We start from the raw sequence: 19,618 nt of genomic DNA, 5'->3' as shown, positions 1-19,618 counted from the left end.
GGAAATCTGTCAACTTTAGAAGGATGAGTGGATGCTGCACACGAAAGAGGGTGCAGCCTCGCCTGAGCAACAAAAAAGCCCCAGTGAAGAGAAAGCTGTGCTGGGAAACAAACTCAGCTGGGAGAGCTCAACAGGGAACCCAATTAAATATGTATGTGTGTATATACAAACTAAACTAATTAAGAGCTTTCAGAATTATCTCAAAGTCAAGATCATCCTTATCATCAAACTAAAAAACCAAAGCAAAACACAAATTAGTAATGCATTTCCCCATTCTATACTAGCAGGAAGCAAGTTGCTTCTTACCTGCTGAAAGAATGGCTGAAAAAGTCAGTACCTTGGCTGCCCTTTGAAAACACTTTAATCTTTCAGTTTCATGTTCAGCTTGCCAAGTAGGGGAGGTTCATGCTGGTCCTGCTGTTATTTAAACATAAAAGAGAACCAGCCACATCATAAATAGGGTATTAGTACCTTACTGTTGAAATACCCTGAAGTCACCAGCCACAACATGGGTAGTGTGTTTTGGCAGGTGATACTTTTGAAACAGCTTTATCACTTAAAAGCAAAGCTATTTTAATGACCTATACAAATTTATCTTTCACTACCTCCAAGGCAGCCAACAAAAACTACCTAAGCAAAAACAGGCATCACAACTACTAATTTAAATGCAATATTCATATAGGGATTTACAGGGTCTTTCTGACAGAGGAATCTAGTTTGATCACAAAAAACAGAGCAGGGTTTTCCAGGAGGATTGTGTGTGGCTAATAAACACCATTAATCTGACAGAGCTGGCAAACATCAGACAGCAGGGCTGCTCTACCAGACTGCTGCATAAACCAGTCCCCTCACTGACAAATGAAGCCAATTCAACATCAGCTCACCCTGGGACCCAAGCAAATGCTCAACCCAGCCCCAAAAGCCCCACACCCAAAAGAGAACACAATTCCCAAGTGGCATCTCCAACCTAGGCAAGACTCCTTTACCTTCTCCATGATATGTTCGCTGATTTTAAGTATTGTTACATTAAAAATCACCAGCCTCCTCATTATCAGAGAAGATGCTGATTATGAATTTCAAAAGACAGCAATTTTTTTCCACCAACTTTTTACTGCCAACTTTAGGAGAATCAGAAATACAGAAAAAGCAACAAAGAAACAGTGATCAGCAAGTCTAATGATAAGATCATAGAAACACACCCTACTGCCCCAGGGAAAAAAAAGATATCCAATTCCATTAACAGGCTGGAACAGAATAGGGAAAGATGACACCAGAGAAAGAGACAAGCAACAAAAACTTCAGTTGCTGAAGTCCATCACTTCTCCTCATCTTCCCTCGCTCACTTCAAGTAAAATCAAGAAGATATCCACGACATTCAGTACCAGATGTAGAAATCTGACACCTGAAAGCAGCACAGAACTCTGGCAAATCCCAAGGCAGCAAGGGAAGCCTCTTTTCCTGGTCCCTGGAGAGATCTCACCTCTGTCCATGTCCTTTAACTCCACTGCTGCCTGATTCTGTTTTCCATTTAAGATTGCTATTTCATAAAAAGAGACAAAGAAGTAGTAAGTAAAATAATTTCCTAACTCGGGAAAATAAGAGCTATCTTAAGAAAAAAAACAAGTACAGCTGAAATAAAGGTCTAAACTCTTCTACAATACATCTTTGTTTACAAATGAGGGATTTAACAGAAGTTTTGTGGGTGCAGTAGCTTAGCAAGACATCTCTTATGTTTGCCTGATAAATAATGCAAGGAGCTATCCTCCCTTTTCAGCAGTATCACTTAACAGATGCCGACTGGATTTCTATGTCTGTCTAACAGTGCAACACAAATACAACACATCTCTGAATTGTATCAATGTACACATCTGCACAACAGATTTCACGTCTTCCAAACCTACCCTTTATAAAAGACTTTGACCTCAACAATGCCCTTTCAATTAATGTCTTTACTGTCTTATAAGTGATACAATTCAGATCAAGAATTATTCTTCAACAAAACCACACCAGCCTCAAATCAATAGTGCATATTGTCAACTCCTTTTAGTCTAAACATGCTTAAAAGTTCATACCTGTTTTACACACTTGCTAAGTTTTCTAAAAGCCTTGACATGTCACCTTAAATACTTTAAAACTTTCCATTGTACATGCAAAAAAATAATACAGCAATGTGCAAAAATACATACACGGCTATTTCTTTCCCCTCTGCCTCCCAGTCATATGGCATTCATGATCAAAACCAGAATTAAATTAAAACAGTTCCAACTGCTGGTCTTGAACAGTTTTAGACCTCTCTTCTTAACAAACCCATGTCCCTGAATACCAGCTTATACACACCAATAGAAATACCTCTTTGAAGATAAATTAAATTGCCTTATCCGAAACATGAACTTGGTCCTAATTGAAGAAGCCTTCCCACCAAGACAGCTTCAGAAGAGTCAAGACTGACTTTTCAGAAGTATTAAAGGCAAGTCACAGCATGAAATACAGTTCAAGTTCTGTCATCACATAGACCCTATCCACATTTTAAAAAAAGCTAGTGAGTTAATTAAGTACAAGGGCAAGTAATTACATGCAGGCACAGAGGAAGCTGCTCACAAGCAGGTCCTAGAGCTCCTAGGTCCATCTGCTTACCTGCCATTCCTCAAAGGTAAAGAAATACTGTACCTCAAAAGTAGCTTTTTTTGCTTCATATTGTTTTAATGTGCCTTCAGCTTTAGAAAACACTGTACCTCTGGCACCCATCTCCAGTGAAAACTTACCAAGCTTCCCTTTTTGTTTCATCTCATGACTACAATTTGGTTAACATAATTTTCCTCTCCAAATTTCTTTAAAATTATTCCAGGTGGACATTCAGCTGCTTTAACAGATACTGGCAGTAGAACTGAACAACCTCCACAAATAAAATAATCTTTTGCCAGCATACCTACAGCTACCCAAGAGTATAAAAGATAATCAAAGAATCACAGTTTCACACTGTGATTAGATTTGATATTGCTACCTTCCTTTTCTAATGCAACACAATATGAACTTGTTTAAAGCACCATTAAAAACTTAGCAAGGCATGCCACTACGAATACCGAAATCTATTCTCAAAGAGCTACCTGGCAAAATCTGTTCAAAATAAATCCAAAACAGGCCCAGCCTAGGAGGGAAAAAAATCCCCAAAGGAGGATTGTATGAAATTATGTATCATCATCAGAGCAAACAACCAGCAATGGCTGATAAGCAAAGCCTTTTTCAGACACAAAGTAGCAAAAACATTTCTACCACAGAGGGGCATTTGCAATTATGTAAAGAACACAGGAAACAGTTTCCTAAGAAATTACACACCTGACATCATCAGTGAATGACATATTAAAAGGTAATAATAATAAAGCCTTATAGCCAGGTAATGTTTAACCTCATCTTATCTTGAGGCAGACCTGCAAGGGCCAGGTTTTCCCCACCCTAACAAATGCCTCAAGTTTCAGGCTGCTCACTGTCCACCACACTCATGTCTCTCAGAAGCAGAGGGTCTGTGTGCAGCTAAGCAGAAATCTTGCTAATACTTCAGTAATTTTGCACTCTGAGCTCCAGAAAATACTTGCAAAGCACTTCAACTGCATGGAAAGACTGAAGTCAATGGATTCTACTCTTACACATTACTCTTTTCCAAAATGCCTGTTGGCATATTTCTGTAAAAGTCTGATCAATAATTGTATCAAAATTATTTAGAGGTACTTACCAGACAAGCCTGATGACTAATGCCTAAACAAACTGGTCAGTCTAAACGTACATGACTAATATTCTAAAAATACACGAGATAGCTGCCCCTTCTCAGGTAGGCTTACCAATAAAGCACATGGGAAAAATGGCTGTTGGCAAAGTGGTCTGGACCTGCCAGCAACAGCAGCACTGTTCAGGAGCTTTTTAATCACACAGGGAAAGTTAATTAAATGACAGTGGGAGAGGAAGTACAACAATTATGAGTCATCCACGTAACCATGTGCTTTATCAATACACTTCACAATACTGAAGTCACTGATTAGTGACAGCACAAAACAGCGATGCAGTAATGGGAAAGTGAGCAGCTTGAATCTTTGGACCTTTTTATCTTTTACTGATCTGACACTTAGAATTTATGTGCATTTTGAAATCCACAATGAACATGTAGGAAACTATGCAATGCTACCAGCATTCTAACACCCCACATCTGCTCACTGCAGATGCTTGTGGAATCACCAAAATACTTTACAGACTTCTGGACATGATCACCTGTATTATGAAGTTTCCACCAACACCATCATCACTGCCAGCTCACTTCAATAGCCTACTGTAAGAGATGCAACAATGGTAGAGTTTAGCTCTATGCAAAAAGGATTTTCAGAAGAGCCACAAGGATTCTAAAGCGACTCAAGTTTTTCTGCATAAAATCTGAAAAAGTTTCAACTTTATTCCAAGCATCCAGACTTGCACAACCAGCTAGGGATTCAAGATAACCACTCCACAAGCTCAGCTAATAAACAATTGTCATTTGATCCACTTTTGATTTCAGCTGGTTTATGGGAACTTCATTTTATACTTGCCAGTCATCTCCACCACTAATGCTTTTTCATGTTGACATTAACCCAAGATTTTGTATAGCAGACGTGAACAGTTTAGGGGAGCTATCAAACTGAAAAACAAGGCAAGGGTAGGGGGGATAGCTTAATTTCTTAGCTGGGTAAGTTCCCTGATGCAGTTCTCTCTACTGCATTATCTCTATTTCTGCCAATAGAGGGAGAGAAGTGAGCAGCCAATAAATAAGCTGTCTCTCTGCACATGGGGTCACAACCTAATTCAATTACAAACAACTTAGATTAGTTACAGCTGTGGAGGACCCCAAAGTCATCAAGCAAGCAACAGAAATTCAGAGCTATTAGAAGATTTCACAAACAACCTGGCAATAAAACGAGTGAACTAAAACAACCATTCGCAGAGTTTATAGATTTAAGTTTTACACAGAACTCACAAGTCTATCTGTGCTTACACACCTCCTCAGACAAATTCATATATACAGCTAATAAAGAAAAACAGTAAATTGAGACCTTCAGCTTTTCACTGGAGGCTTCTGCCTGCTGACACATTCATCTGAAAATGATGTATCACAGCAGAAAATGTGTTTATACTAGTCCTGTTTATTCACTTATTAGTCTGAGTCCAGTCACTCTGTGACATTATACCACTAATTCTAAATCTAAATGAAAATATAATACTGGAGTCTAGACAATTACCCCAAACCCTGGGCACATTAATAATGTGATAAAAGCAATCCAATTTACAAACTGCATTAAGATCACTTTTTTCAGGATCTCTGCCAGTTTTATCTAGCCACTATTATCTAAGAAATACACCTTCAACTTCTGAAAAAGATCAATATCCTTCTTCCCCAGCACAATCAATCTGAGCCCATTTCAATGAGAACAGATTACAGAGTCTCCAAGCTGCCCCTTAATGAATAATGAGGGAGGCACAAATCAAACAACTTTTAATGCCACACTACTACAGTAATGGTCAGAGCATGGACAGCCAGACCTAGGTCACTTCAGACTTAATTGATTGCTGCCAATAGCACAGCTCCATTAAAAAGGAAAAGAGGTGACACATACATATCCCAAAGCCTAAGTGCCACTGAGGCAGCTCCGAAGCCAGCAAAGCCTTCTGCACCACATTCTGCATCCAAATCACTTTAAAATGAAATTACAGCATGAGAGCCAGGGTAGCTCTGCAAACCCTGTTACCCATTTCTTCTCTGAGCACTCCAGCCCTCTGACAGCTGATCGACACACAGGACAAGCAGCATAAGTCAAGAGATTCATGAGCTCCAAGAAATTAATAAATTGGGCCAACTACTTTTTGGCAAAGGAGCTCATAGCAAGCTCCACAATCAAATTTCCTCACTGGCAATTCTGCTTATGCCTTGGGTTATGCTGGTTTCAATTCCTTAACTGTCCCAGGCTTGTTACAATTCCTTACTTGCAATAAGAAGTACATTACTATCTAAAACCCACAGGAGAAAGGGCAAAGACGACTTCCAGTCAAACTTCCCAGTCTAATCAGCTGAAGGGGGTCTCAGTCTTCCAGTTAAAGACTTAAAAAAAATCTGATTTTACTGCTTCAGTATGATTGCTAAGAACAAGTAATAAACGTGAGTCACCAGAGGGCACTAACGCGTCTACCAAATGGCAAATGCAGCCCTTCAATTAGGGAAGCTGATAATTGCATCCACATCATCATGTATATTTTATCTGATTGATCTTCAGCCAGCTTGTTCTAATCCATGTTCAAATCTCAACTACATACTGATGAGGCACTGAGCTACGTTAACTGTTGTGGTCACACTTGAAGTACATGGGAGAGACTCACAGTCTCCTCAGTCACTCCAGGGAAAATAAGGCAGGCACACGTTCACACACCATCCCAAGCTTCCCTTGCCTACAGAATGTATGTTTAAATACAAATGGAATTCTGAAACAGGCCACAAATCCTGCATCTCAAAGAAACAGAAAAAATAACTATTCTTAGGAGTTTGAATCAAGATCTATGCTATCATAGGGGACCACAAGTGACATCAGCCTGCAGAAGAGAAAAGGGAAAGGCTTCCCCTTGATCATTCCCTTGACCATAGATGTGTTGTACTCTCAAGTCTGGCATCAAATCAACTGCCATGCTACACCTTGATTTTTAACAAAGGAGACTGCTCTTTACCACTGAGAAATAGGAAGGCTTTTAAAAGACAAATATGATGCTCAGGAGGGGCTGATAAGAGAGTTTCTTGATATTCTGACCAAGCAGCTTGAGAGCTTCTCAGTACCAGCCAAAGGTGTGTCTGCAGCACAGCCAGGGAGTTTCTGGGGCAGGAAACCTTGACTTGTTGATGCAGTTGATACAAAGAGCCAAAACACACCTAAACAGCACAGACCTATAGAAATAAAGGGAAAGCCTCAAGGCCCTGCAAGGTACACAGCTGCTTCTTTTCCCAATTTTACCTAAACTGTCATTCTTGTAAGTCAGGACTGTAGGACAACAAAGCCATGGGAAGACAAAGGGAATCCTATCCTTATGGAAAAGTACACCTTGTCATCCAGCCGTTGTTTGTCTGTGCTGAAATTACTGACATGTAAAAATTACAGTGACAATAAGGCTGGGTTAGGAAGCACTCTGTGAGCAAACTCAGGGGATCTCCATGAGTTCAAGGAAGACACCACTTGTGCCATATGACAGTCTACAATTCATCTGGAAACCCCTGGGGAGTTCTGAAAACACCAGCTGAGAGTGTACTAGAGCAGCACACCTCAGAGCAGCGACTCCAAGAGTAAAGATCAACCTTACACGCAGGTCAGGAACACTGCATTTCAAAATACTTTGTGGTGACTCACTAGACTTCCCAGTGTTTTATACGCTGTACTGTAAGATTTATCAAGCAGGTCCCTTTTGAGACAAACTCTCCTACAAACTGAAACACAGAGTGTGAACAGCCTCCCTTGGCCACAAGCCGCTTCAATGCCCATCCTGAGTCACAGCCAACAGCTCCAGTGTTCAGCACACCATGATGCATGATACACCCTCCCTGTTTAGGACTTTGGGCCACCCTCTCCCTGCTCCCCATGTTCTCCTGCCAGCTCCTCCTGACTGCAGAGCCAGCACTGGGAGCCCTTCCACACTTTAGCCTTGCCTTGCTCCAGCTCCCATCTCGGATAGTCCCATCCTGCTGGGCAGAAGCCCAGGTGGGACCAGCTTGCCCACAGCTAGGACTCCAATGCCATTCTCCCTAGAGTCCTACAAGGCTTTTATGGATCTCTGCAAAGCAAAAAGAGTTGGAGTCACACATCCACGCATTCCAGGGGACTGAACACAAAGAGAATCTACTTAAAATGCCCAACTGCAACATTAAGACACACTCACTTCAGCAGTCTTTTAAGGTGATTAATTCATAAACAGACCAAACATGAAGCCCACAAAGCTTCTGTTCATGCAGTAACTATGACACATACACTTATATTAAAAGATGATTCCTACTGCAGCAGTTCTAGGTATTTAAATGGAAAGATTTTTAACAGAAATCTTTCATTATTTTGAAAATACATTTCTAAGTCTGTTTTCTAACAAGAGTTGTAAACCAATACTTAGAAGAGAAATATATCATGCTTTTGGTGGCTTATACTTTGAAAAAATGCAACCAATTACATTCCCCACCCCTAAAGGATATTTTCAACTCAGCTTTAGTTATTGAATGAAAGGAGGAGCTCAAATGACTCAGCTTCAAGCAAATATAAAGGAAAAGATTAACCCCTAATCTCAATGCAAAAAAAAATAGTGGAACAAACTGATTAAGATAGAGGTGCGGCTTGTCAATTTAAATCTTTTAATATTCAAACACATCAAGCAGAACATCAGCACACTATGACAGCATTACTTTTCTGTACAAAAGTAATTTTGTCAATTTCAGTAAATTTTAAAAATTAAAGTTTCAAAAAAATCACAGTCATTCAAAAATCACAGTCAATTTCAAAAATCAAAGTTTACACGAGTGGTTGAAGTTAAAGTCAGCCCTGTATCTTCATTCTTGTTCTTTAGTGCTGAGCAGCATAAAGATCAATAAAACATCTAAACACTGGCATTTTTAATATACAATCACAAGGCAAGATAGAAGTGTAAAAAGGAAAAGACCTCTCCAAAATTCTGCAGGAAAACCCCCACATTTCTACAGGAAAAACCCCCGAAAAACCAAACAAAACCCACTGCTGAGTAAACAGGATAACCTCATGAAGTGAGTTTTCTTGGGGAGGGGGGGTGGGGACGTGTTGTCTCCACTGGACTGAAACATTTCATATTAAAATGCAGCAAAACAAATTACAAGGTAGAATATTTCACAAGGGAGCTCCCAGACACCAAGGGACAGCTGCACATCCTCCACATGAATTCACAAGTGCTTGTCCCCCATCTCAGCCAAGCCACACCAGCATCTCAGTGCAGAACACACCCCCAGCTGTGCTGGGAGGAATATTTAATTCCAGACTAGCCGAAGTGCTCTTTTACATGCAGCCCAAACTCCAAATACAGATGTCACCAGAGGGCACCCTCTCAATTCCAGTGACCCAGCTTTAGCCAACTTCTGAGCAGGACTGCAGACAACCCATGAGCAGGGATGTGCAGAGGCTGTAGAAAGCAGAAATAATTCTGCTTCTGCAAGGCATTTCCTTTAAAAAAAAAAACTGCCACCGAAATTTAAAAAAAAAAAAAAAAGGAATTTACTTATGTAGCCCAGAAACATAAAATGTTTTCCAGAGTAATCAGAGACATCACTAGAAAAAAAAATCACTATTATCAACTTCTGTACAACATTATGCTGTGCTACTTGATGGTGCCAACTCAGTCCAGCTGTTTTGGCACCCATGTGGATCATATCAGCTCCCAAAAGCAGGGTCCAAGACAGTACAGCTCACACAGAGGTGTCTAAGGAAATCCTTTGGCTCTGCTACCAGATACTGCATCTTAAAACAAGACACCAAAAAAAATGCTGAGTAGTTCTCAAGCTTGGTCCATGTATTATTTCTAACGTCCTGTTGAGAGTTAATAATGTTTTAAAATGAACACCTGATTAAGTTAAAGTTCATTACATAAAATCATGCAAAACATGCAATAGGTATTTATACCAAAAATGGTCTCAAACCACCAGCTGGCATGAACAGAATATTATACCCATTTTGTTTAGAAATAAATACCACTATAGTACAACTAAAATGAAGTCAGCTGCAGAAGCAAGCAGTGATAAGAGAAAAATAGGAAACAATCATTGTGCACCCCATATTTTCCAATCCTGAGCAAACCTAAAAAGCTGTAGGCCTATCAAACATTTGATTGCCTGATTATCTACTGATCTTATTTGAATATTAAGACTCCACCTCTTCTAGCTACCTGTGATTGCAAAGTTCTTTAATTCAGCAAAGGCACAGAAGGAGGGATGCAGGAATAAGACCTGTGCAAAAGCACCTTTTTTCAGTAGAGGGATCTCTCCAAGAGTGTCAGTATAGGAAACCTGCAAATAGAGATACACATCCACAGAATTTCACCAGGCCTGCAACTACTATTAAACCCACAGGGCAAACTACTCCTAAATATTAACTCTCATCACCACTCGTCATGGTTTGAAAGATATCTACAGAACTGCCTTTCCAGCATCTGCAGCCAAGAAAGAAATAATGCTAAATATGCCTCGTGTCTAATAAACAGCATCTATTTGTCCATCCTCTAAAGCAGCTTTCCATCTCGTGGAAGGTAACATGCTCTGAAATTACCCTGCTTAATGTAAAAGTGGCGCGACGTTGGTGTTCATCCCCTGCTTACAGCCACTGTACATGCTGTCCCTGGTGTCCCCATCGCTGTGCGCTGCCCTGCCCCTCGTGTCCCCATCGCTGTGCGCTGCCCTGCCCCTCGTGTCCCCATCCCTTCGTGCTGCCCTGCCCCTCGTGTCCCCATCCCTTCGTGCTGCCCTGCCCCTCGTGTCCCCATCGCTGTGCGCTGCCCTGCCCCTCGTGCCCCGGTCGCTGGGCCCATCCCTCAGGCAGGACCGAAGGATAGCGGTATCTCTCCGCCACAGCCCCCGCTCCGCCCCGGCCGCCTCCGGCCCCCGCGGTGCCCCACGCGCGGACGCGGCTCTGCCCGTCCCCACGCACCAACAGCCCCGTCCCCGAGGGCTCCACAGACAGCAGGGCTGGGCTGTCCACCTTATAACCCACTCCTCAGCCCCGCAAGCAGGCACCGGGGGGGCGAACATCTCTCCCCAAGCCCCGCAACCCTCCGTCCCGCAGCCAGGCTGGCGCCCGCCGGGTACACACCGGGGAGAGGGGGCTCCGCTCCTCGCCGCCCCCGTTCGAGGAGGAGGAGGAGGAGAGGGCGGCAGGTGGGCGGCGGAGCCCCGGGGGGCCGGGACCCTCCCCGGATCTGGGAGGGGACGGAGCGCCTCCAATCCCCGGCCGGCAACAGCCCTGCAAGGCCCGGCGTGCGAGCCGGGGTGAAGCCTCCTTTCTTCTCTCCTCCTCCTCTGAGGAGCCGGACAATGAGCCCCGCGGAGGCGGGTGCCGGCTCCCTCCTTCTCCTCCTCCTTCTTCTCCTCCTCCTTCTCCCCGCCGCGACAGCGCAGCTCACCTGCGAGAGGGGGGATGGATGACGGCGGGGCGGCCGCTCGGAGGTGCTGCCTAAGCGGTTGCGGTGTGTGCGCGGGTCCGTGCGCGCCCCCGGCTCCGCAGGCGCGGGGCGGCCGCGGCCACACTTCCCCTCACACACACACACCCACTCACTCACACACACACACACACACTCACACACACACGGCGTGGGGGGGGCGCCCGCCCCGCCCGCGCATGCGCGGAGACACCCCCGCCCCGCCTCCTCCCGGCGCCGCGCGGTTGCGCATGCGCCGCCGCCGCCGCCGCTGAGGGCGGGGAGCTCCGCGCTCGCTCCCTCACGGGGCGCCGAGCCGTGAGCGGCAGCGCCGCGTCAATTAGAACAGGGCACTCCGTGCCACGGCCCGAAACGCCTGCAGGGACGGTCACTCCGCCGCCTCCCTGGGCAGTCTAATTACAGAATCCTAGTGTTGTTTGGGTTGGAAGGACTTCTGGACACTATCCAGACCAACGGAGCAGGTGACACAGGAACGCATCCAGACGGGTTTGGAATGTCTCCTTAGAGGGAAGACTGCACGCCCTCCCTGGGCAGCTGTTCCAGTGGTCTGCCAGCCTCACTGCAAAGTTCATTTAACACTTACATCGTCACCCTTTCTGTGGAGGAGCTCCTGCTGCTGTCCAGCCTAAATCCCCCGGCGCAGCTCAGGACCATTGCTCTGTCCTGTCCCTCGTGCCCGACCCCAGCTGGCCCCACCCGCCCTCAGGGCGCTGTGGAGAGCGAGAAGGTCCCTCCTGAAACTCCCGAATCCAGGCTGAGCTCTCCCTGAGGCGTCGCTTCCTAACGAGCCAAAAGACAACAGGGGCAGGGAAAGCAACTGGCCCCCAAATAAAAACTATTACATTGCTAAGAACCCTATTCTGAAGGGAGGCACTGCAATGACTTTTATGATTTTCCTCTCTGCTCCCACAGTCGTTAGGGAATAATCAGTTTATGGGGAGAAAGCAAGGCCTTCAAGGTGTTTGCATCACTTCTGGAGTGAAAGCCCTCAGAAAACCACAAGGTTTTGCAAGAGTTGCTCTACAGTCGCCAGAGTTGGCAGTGCTATCATCGTGGGGACAGGAGTTGGCATCGCCACCTTCCCATCCACAGCCCCAGCCAGGCAGGCTGCAGCCCCAGTGAGTTATTGCAATAATTAATAGCTACCATTTATTCATATTCTGAATGCTTTGAAAGCAATGCCTAATCTCATTAAATTGTGAATTGACTTGTTTTCATCCTGTCGTGGAGTTAAGACAGTCACTGCTTCCTTCACATCCATGGGAGATGGGGTTGGTAATTTGTTCCCATACTGGAACTGCTGCCATGGGATCTGTGGCCACCTGCTATGGGTTTTAATGAAATATAGAGCCACCTGCTATGCAGAATGATTGATTTTTATTAGACTTGCAGACTGGTGAGAACACAGGTACTATGATCCAGACTAAGCAAGTCCAGCAGGCTGGAAAGAGGGTACCAGCTTTTAAATCTGTGGCAGGGGAATAAGGCAGGCAGGATTTGTGAAACTACAGGCACAAGTTTGACAAGAAGCAAAGAAAAGCATTACTTTCAGGTACAGTGCCATTTCCCCAATTTTAATAAAGCGTTGTGCCTAGAAAGATAGCACTGTTTCCTCTTGTCTTGTATTCTTTTTTTCTTTCTTCCCCCCCTACCCCCCTTCAGTAATCTAGCACAATATCAAATTCATTCTGAGCCGGAAAATAAATAAAAGGAAAAAAAAAATCCAAATGCCATCCTACTGCAAGGTTTTCAACAGGTGAGTCAGTGGATGTGAAGAATATTTCACCAGATTCAGAAACATAACAATTTGTAATATAGAAATAAGAAAATATTACAAAGTCATGGAATTGTTAAGGTTGAAAAAGAACTCTAAAATATTGAGGAATAAGAAAAAAGAAAAACTAGTAAAAACACCTCAGAAGGGAGAAGCAATGGGATATTTTTTGTAAGCTATTCTCCTTCACAAAAGCAGGAGAAAAACTACTTTATCTTGTAAAACAAGCTTGGGAGTGTATATATGGATTAGGTGACAAATTTTCAAAGACATTTTACAACCCTCTCACTAAATGCTTCCAGAAAAACTGCCTAATGGTTTATGGGGGAAAAAGCAATGCCATATACTCAAAACTAACAGAGATTAAACAGGAGAATGTGTAGTCATTCATAATTGTGGTGAAAATCCAAAAGAATAAAGTGGTTTTAATTTTGTCATAAATACACTTAATCTAGAAAAAAAAAGTGGTACAGAAGGAGACAACATTTGTAGGAGACACAACATTACTCCAAATTTTGGGGCAGATGGTGAAGACACTCAGAGTGACCCAACCGTGTAGGAAGAAAATGTAGTGGCATTCAATAGTGATAAATAATCATCAGTACAATGCAGTGGATACTGGAGGAAAGAATTCTGAGTAGACATCACAGAAGGGTTTAAACCAAAGGAAATTGTTTAAGAAATGCACAGGCATCCTAGGCAGTGCTTCAGTAGAAATCTCTCCTCAGTTTATGAACACAGTCATGCACACAACACATAAGACAGAAAACAAGAAAACGTTGTCTGTCTTGCCATAGTTTCATATAAAAAAGTTTTACTGAATGAGCAGGGAGGAGAATGTACATTGGACTGTGAAACTGAAATGCCCAATTCCACTCAAGTTTTATTCCAGAGTCCCACATTTAGCTGTTTTTCCTATGATTCCAAATCTTTTCCAAGAAATCACCTTCCAATACTCACTTGCCAACTGTATATACGTAGCTGATGTCCGTTATTATTTTATAGGTACAGATCCATTTTCCTAAATATTCAATTTAAAATATATTATTAGTTGAATGTTGCAGCTGTGCTGTTAGATACTCAAATCACAAGAAGCAGTGAAAAGAGGAAATGACTCTATGAAAATATGTGGCAAAAGAGTCAGTTATAATGAAGAAAGCTGCTGTCAAAAAGAACAGGAAACCGCTGTCCCTTGTGACTGGTAGCTTGGGAGGGAATGGGTGCAGAGGGCCAAACCTGAACCAACACAGTCACAGGAATTGCTGCGAATGAACACAGCTGCAAATCTGACAGCACACTTGCCATCACCAGCTTTCACCCGAGAGAGCAAATTTGGGAATGGTATTTGTCTGGCCAGCTTGCAGTATTTCTTCTGAATAATTACTTACTATGGATCTCAGAGGTTATTTTTTGGTAGGTATCCTAGTTTTTATTAGGAATGATTATTTTTATAATTCACTGCCCAACAAGCTGCATCTCCCTAAAGAACTGTACCCAGCTTCACTGTACCCAACCCTCCCAAATTATAGAGGATATAACATTTCCTTTTGAAAGCAACATCTTGTATCTTCAACATAATCTACCAATTGAGAGGAGGAAATTTATCTGGCTATTTTTAATTTCACACATCAAAACCATTTTTCCATTAGGCAGCACTAAAGGTGTGTGCTTCCACACACAAACTGCAATATGTTTGCAGGAGTGACTGGAATGAAATGTTGGCATTGCAATCCAGGGCACTTGTTGAAGTAAATTTTAAGTCTATAACATGCCAGCAGAGTACAGTTTATTATACTTTTTCATTAACAGAAGGTAGCATAAGCAATTTAGAATAGAACATTCCTAATGTAAGTTATTTTAATGTAACGAGCTTTACTTCTGTAGATTATAATGCAGATTATTCTACGCAATTTAAGAAAAAAGGAGAAATAGTACTTTGAGTGGACATACCATGCTCTGGGATTACAACTATACAGCAATATAAAATCAAATTAATTTTGCTGCCTTTAATCCAAGCTTCCTCAGTTACTGCAGAAAAGTACTCAGGAAGTACCTTTTTCATCTTGTAAGAAATTATTTGAAAAAGTTTATCTTACATTTTGGTACCTAGTTCATTAATTACTAATTGCTTGGCACTAAGTAAATAATCTTTTATAGTAAATAAGTAAATAATTATTCTTCTTAAGTAAATAATTCTTCTATCATTGCCTGAATCTAGAAACAGTTGCTATCATAAAAAGTCATCCGTTAAAATCAATTTGATATAAGATGTCCCAACTGGATGTTTGCTAAAGTATATAGTTCCCTAAAGATTGAGAATATATAGAAAATATTTTATTTATATAACCTGTAGATGTTATTTTCTATTCTTACTCTTTGACTAAGTTATTTCCTGAGTCTGACTGCACTTAATTCACACAAGTACAAGAGGGTGAGAAACACTAAAGAAATGCAAAATATTGCTAAATTTACATGTCAACTTATGAAAAGAAAATGGTATAATTTTTTGTTGAAATTGTGTAATCATTTCTCACAATTGCAGCACAGTTGTGGTGTCTGCCACCTTAATTCTGCTATTTCCTGATTTTAGAGTGCTTACCTATACAGATCTTTTATAAATGCAGTGCCATTAATATGAATTGTGCAATTAATATCCAGGTTCTAGTAAGGTGCACAGTCTGTGACATTTACACCTACATACTCCTACTTTTTGATCTGTGATCCTCTGTGATGTCTTTGCCTTCATTACAGGGGAAAATAGGAGTGAGAATTGGATAAATATAACATTGCTGTAACTATCACCATCTTCCTCTTTCCTTTTGAAGGATGTTTTTGCTTAATACATAACACACATATATTAGTTTCTACCCCTTAATAAGGAGGATGAGTGTCTTGCTTCAATCATAACCAAATGAAATTTTCAGTCCATTCAGTTAAATTTGAAATCAAGCATAAAAAAAATTTAATTGATAAAAAAATGTCTGTACCAGAGAAATCTGGTTCAAATAGACACTAGACACCCTACGTGTTTAGAGTTTAGAGCTGGAGGAGAAAAATATCGCTAAGAATGCTATGCTGAAGAGCAGATGGATGTCTCACAGCTCCTCTCACTCACTGTGTTCAGCTGATGTGCTAAAGGAGTTGTGATTAACGCTAGAACACCTCCTTAGGCTTACACCTCTGCTTGTTTCTCATTCCCGGCAAAGATAAAGTCAGGAGCTGGAATTAGAACAACACAAGAGCACTCTGAACCAGCCTGCGGTTTATCTTAATATTTTAAAAAATCACAACTTTAAAATGAGTGTATCCAAGCAACAGCTTCTGAACTCGCTCAAGCATACGTGTAAATATATATATATTTACATGTAAAGTCAGTATAAACATACACAGCTGCTTTAAGAGGACTTCCTCTACAGCTGCAAAACATTGTTTTCCCAAGGTCAGCAAAGGCTCTTCCACACGTCTCAGCAGCGAGGAAGCTGCCCACGGGTAACACGTTATTTCCTCACTGTCTCTCACACAACCTATGGATTTTCCACAGAAGGAGCAGGCTGTTCTTCCCCGTGCTGCCTTCCCACGCCGCAGATGCAGGGAACTCAAACCGTGCTTTCTGCTTGAGCCGTTTGCGACAGGGACGCTGCTGGCAGCACCGGGGAGGGAGCCAGAGGCAAAGCCCTGATCGGCAGCACTGAGGCTGAATGCAGATGTCCTTCTTTTTCTGCTTCCCTGGTACATCACCAGAGACAGCACAGCACTACTGGTAAACTACTTAAAAGGAAGCAAGCACCATTTTTTATGTTGTATAAATATCTATGTATACATTTTCCAAAAAGGGTGGAGATGCTGGGATGCCCGTATGATTTATGCACAGTATGGAAGTAGCACAAACATGATGATTTACAACAGGTTTTAATGACCATCTGAAGGGGAAAGATACCAAATATGGTCAACAGCAACTGTTAATTGAAACAAGTCATATTTCATCTATGTAAACAAAGTAATGATCACGTCTGCCACAAGATTTCAAGAGATTTATCTTCCAGGCTCCCTAATATGGTTACATCTGTCCCATCCTTAAATCCTATGTTCTTGCCATCTGCTCCTATGCACTTCTTTTCAACCTCAAGCAGTGATTAAACAACTATCTAGAAAATAAAAAAAAGTATTTTTCAAATTTTGAGCAAAATGTTTAACAACTGGAAAACAAAACCCACAACCCCTTTGTCTCTCAGTTGTTGTGGTTGGGCACGTTACAAGTGAGATGCTCAGGTGAAGTTTCCAGGAATCTTTACATCTTACTGTACAACAGGAAACATTGCACCCATAGATTAAAATAGTTTTGTTGTGGAGTTTAATAAATTTGGAGCAGATTAAGCTACCATTCAGTTAATCAGTCAAATTGTCACTGAGAGGTAATGTTACATGGGGAGATCAGGACATATTTTACTTCTTAGAATTCTTCATTTGCACTGTGGGAAGCCTTGATAGTTGTGTTCCTTTAAGATGTGCTTTGTACTTACCTCTCCTTGTCCAAACATGGAGGAGCAGGAAGGACAGAGCTACAGCTCGCTCTCTTTGCTGTGTGAGGAGGACCAAAGAAGAGCAATTCCACAAATCCTCTGCTCCTGCCTTCTGGGCAACACTGCAGCCTGCTGGTCCTCATGTTAGGGGAGCACTTTGCTCTGCATCCATTACACTCTGTAGCCATAGATTGGGCAGTCATAATCCATCTCTTAGTGTTTATTTGGAGCCTTGCAATCCTTGAAAGGTATTAGAGATGCACTGAGCATCTTCTTGCAGGAGAGGCTTGATGCAATGACAATATTGTCATGCTAAAAAATTGCCTCATCCCTTCTCTAAGAATTTTGTTAAATTTTCTTTTATTTTCTTGGGTTGTTGCTTTCTCCTACATAGAAGAAATTATGAATATCATATAATCATTCCCTTGAGCTTCATAAGAAGTACCTCGACTTGGTAACTCTGCTTTTCAGTCTTTGCTCCTTTGGTTGGTTTACTCTGCTGCTTTTATCCTCTACCATTATAATTGTTACTGCTTGCAAAGATGGAAAACCAGATTTTTTTGTACTGTTTGTTAAACATTGTGAAGTATTTTCAGAAATAAGGCATAGGAAGGAAAAATTACCATGGCTTTTTTATCCACAGGTAATAATCCTTGTCTGAAAATCTAAGCCTGTAATTTCTACCGGTATAAATAGGTGCAGCTCCATTAAAGGCCTTGCCATGCACTACTGGAGGGCTTTGCTATGAAGGATGTGGAGAGTTCAGGCAGTTCAGCTTTAGAGTCAATAAACACCATTGCTTAAATTACTAAGATAGACAAACCACATTGTGTTACAGCCAGCATTTTCAGAACAACTTACACTATTGTCTTGGGAATACCTTTGGGATAAGCAGAGCAGCCAGCCATCATCTGCTGCAGTCTGTGCATCTTGTCTGTCAGTCTGAGCTGCTGGTAATCCCTTTGGTACCATGCTGCTGCATGCCCCAGGGCTTTGCTGGCAGCTGGAATTAGATGAATGTTGGGATTTTTTAGGTGGATGGATGGTATTTTGCTCCATACCTTCCTCAGTGAAAGTTAGAAAACCAAATTATAGTATACTCCCTCATTTTCAAATGAACAAAAATAGGTAATGTCTTGGCTACTCCAAATACTGTGTTTTTTCCTGTGTATCTTGAGTATTGTCAGGATGATTTGGTTCAGTTACAGAGTCAGGACGTGGAGAAAATATTGAATGTTAGGACTTAGCAAACACTGTTCTAGACAATTTACATTAAAAGGAAAAGAAAGCATTTAGGAAAACACATGCATAAGGTTTCAGTATTCTCTACCCAAACAAAGAAATCCATGTATAAAATTAATCCAAGTTCCTAGATCCAAATGCTGTCTTAAGGCATGAAAGACTTTTCTTACCAGTACAAATAATATGGGAAAAGTGGAGAGTTTTCAAAATTTCATTTCAAATAGAAACAATAATAATGACATTTTCACATTCTTATAATACCCACGCTAAAAAGTCACTTTAACATTGATCAGAATAACTTCTGATAGATTAAAAAAACCACACCAATTAATATATTTTTTTAAAGTAAATAAGTCAGTGTGTATGGAAGCAAGGCTTGTTTCTTGAGAAAAAACTCATCTGACTTGGAGCACTTGGACTAAACAGTCCAGTATTTATAAATGTGACTCAGCTGGAGATGGTTTCCGAACTTCTGAAATTTTGAAGAGATTTTTCCTGTATACTCAGGAAAGACTTCAAAGTACGCTCAGCAAGCAAATTTTAAAAATACAATGGCTGTACTTTAGCTGGTGTTCACCTTAAGTTTTACTGCAGCCTGATTGAGTCTGTGACCGAACCTGACATGCATAAGCTAATTATCATTTGCATATCATCCTTTCCCACTGAGATCCTTGAAAGATTAAAAGATTTATTTAAATATTGAAATCTGAGTCTTACAAACCTAAACAAGACACATGCTGACTCTGTGAGAGGATGAAATCTGTTTCCAGGGTCTTCTTTTACCTTTCAAGAGATGACCCATCATCATGAGGACAAGGAACCTAATCTATAATACTGATTTATAAAGAGAGTTTCTGATAATTTGTGGTTAATATTT

General features: G+C 41.6%; 1 protein-coding gene across 8 annotated transcripts in view; it reads right to left on the bottom strand.

The window, feature by feature from the left end:
• Positions 1 to 11,386, bottom strand: part of RALGPS2 (Ral GEF with PH domain and SH3 binding motif 2) — a 113,820-nt gene extending 102,434 nt beyond the window's left edge. For 2 of the 8 annotated variants that reach the window (XM_085586683.1, XM_085586688.1), the window contains exons 1-2: positions 11,170 to 11,386; positions 9,940 to 10,060 (exon numbers count right to left, since the gene is read on the bottom strand). The gene's annotated coding sequence lies outside the window, so the exon portion shown is untranslated. Of the gene's footprint in view, positions 1 to 9,939; positions 10,061 to 10,859; positions 11,052 to 11,169 lie in introns of those variants that run through there. The other 6 variants (XM_021545911.3, XM_077785288.2, XM_085586682.1 and 3 more) reach the window with 5 other exon arrangements.
• Between the last annotated feature and the right edge of the window lie 8,232 nt (positions 11,387 to 19,618).

This window comes from Lonchura striata, chromosome 8 (assembly GCF_050655825.1).
Source record: "Lonchura striata isolate lonStrDom1 chromosome 8, ASM5065582v1, whole genome shotgun sequence".
In the NCBI taxonomy this organism is placed as follows: Eukaryota; Metazoa; Chordata; class Aves; order Passeriformes; family Estrildidae; genus Lonchura; species Lonchura striata.
The sequence above is the reverse complement of the archived record's forward strand: the minus strand, read 5'-3'. Positions and strand labels throughout refer to the sequence as shown.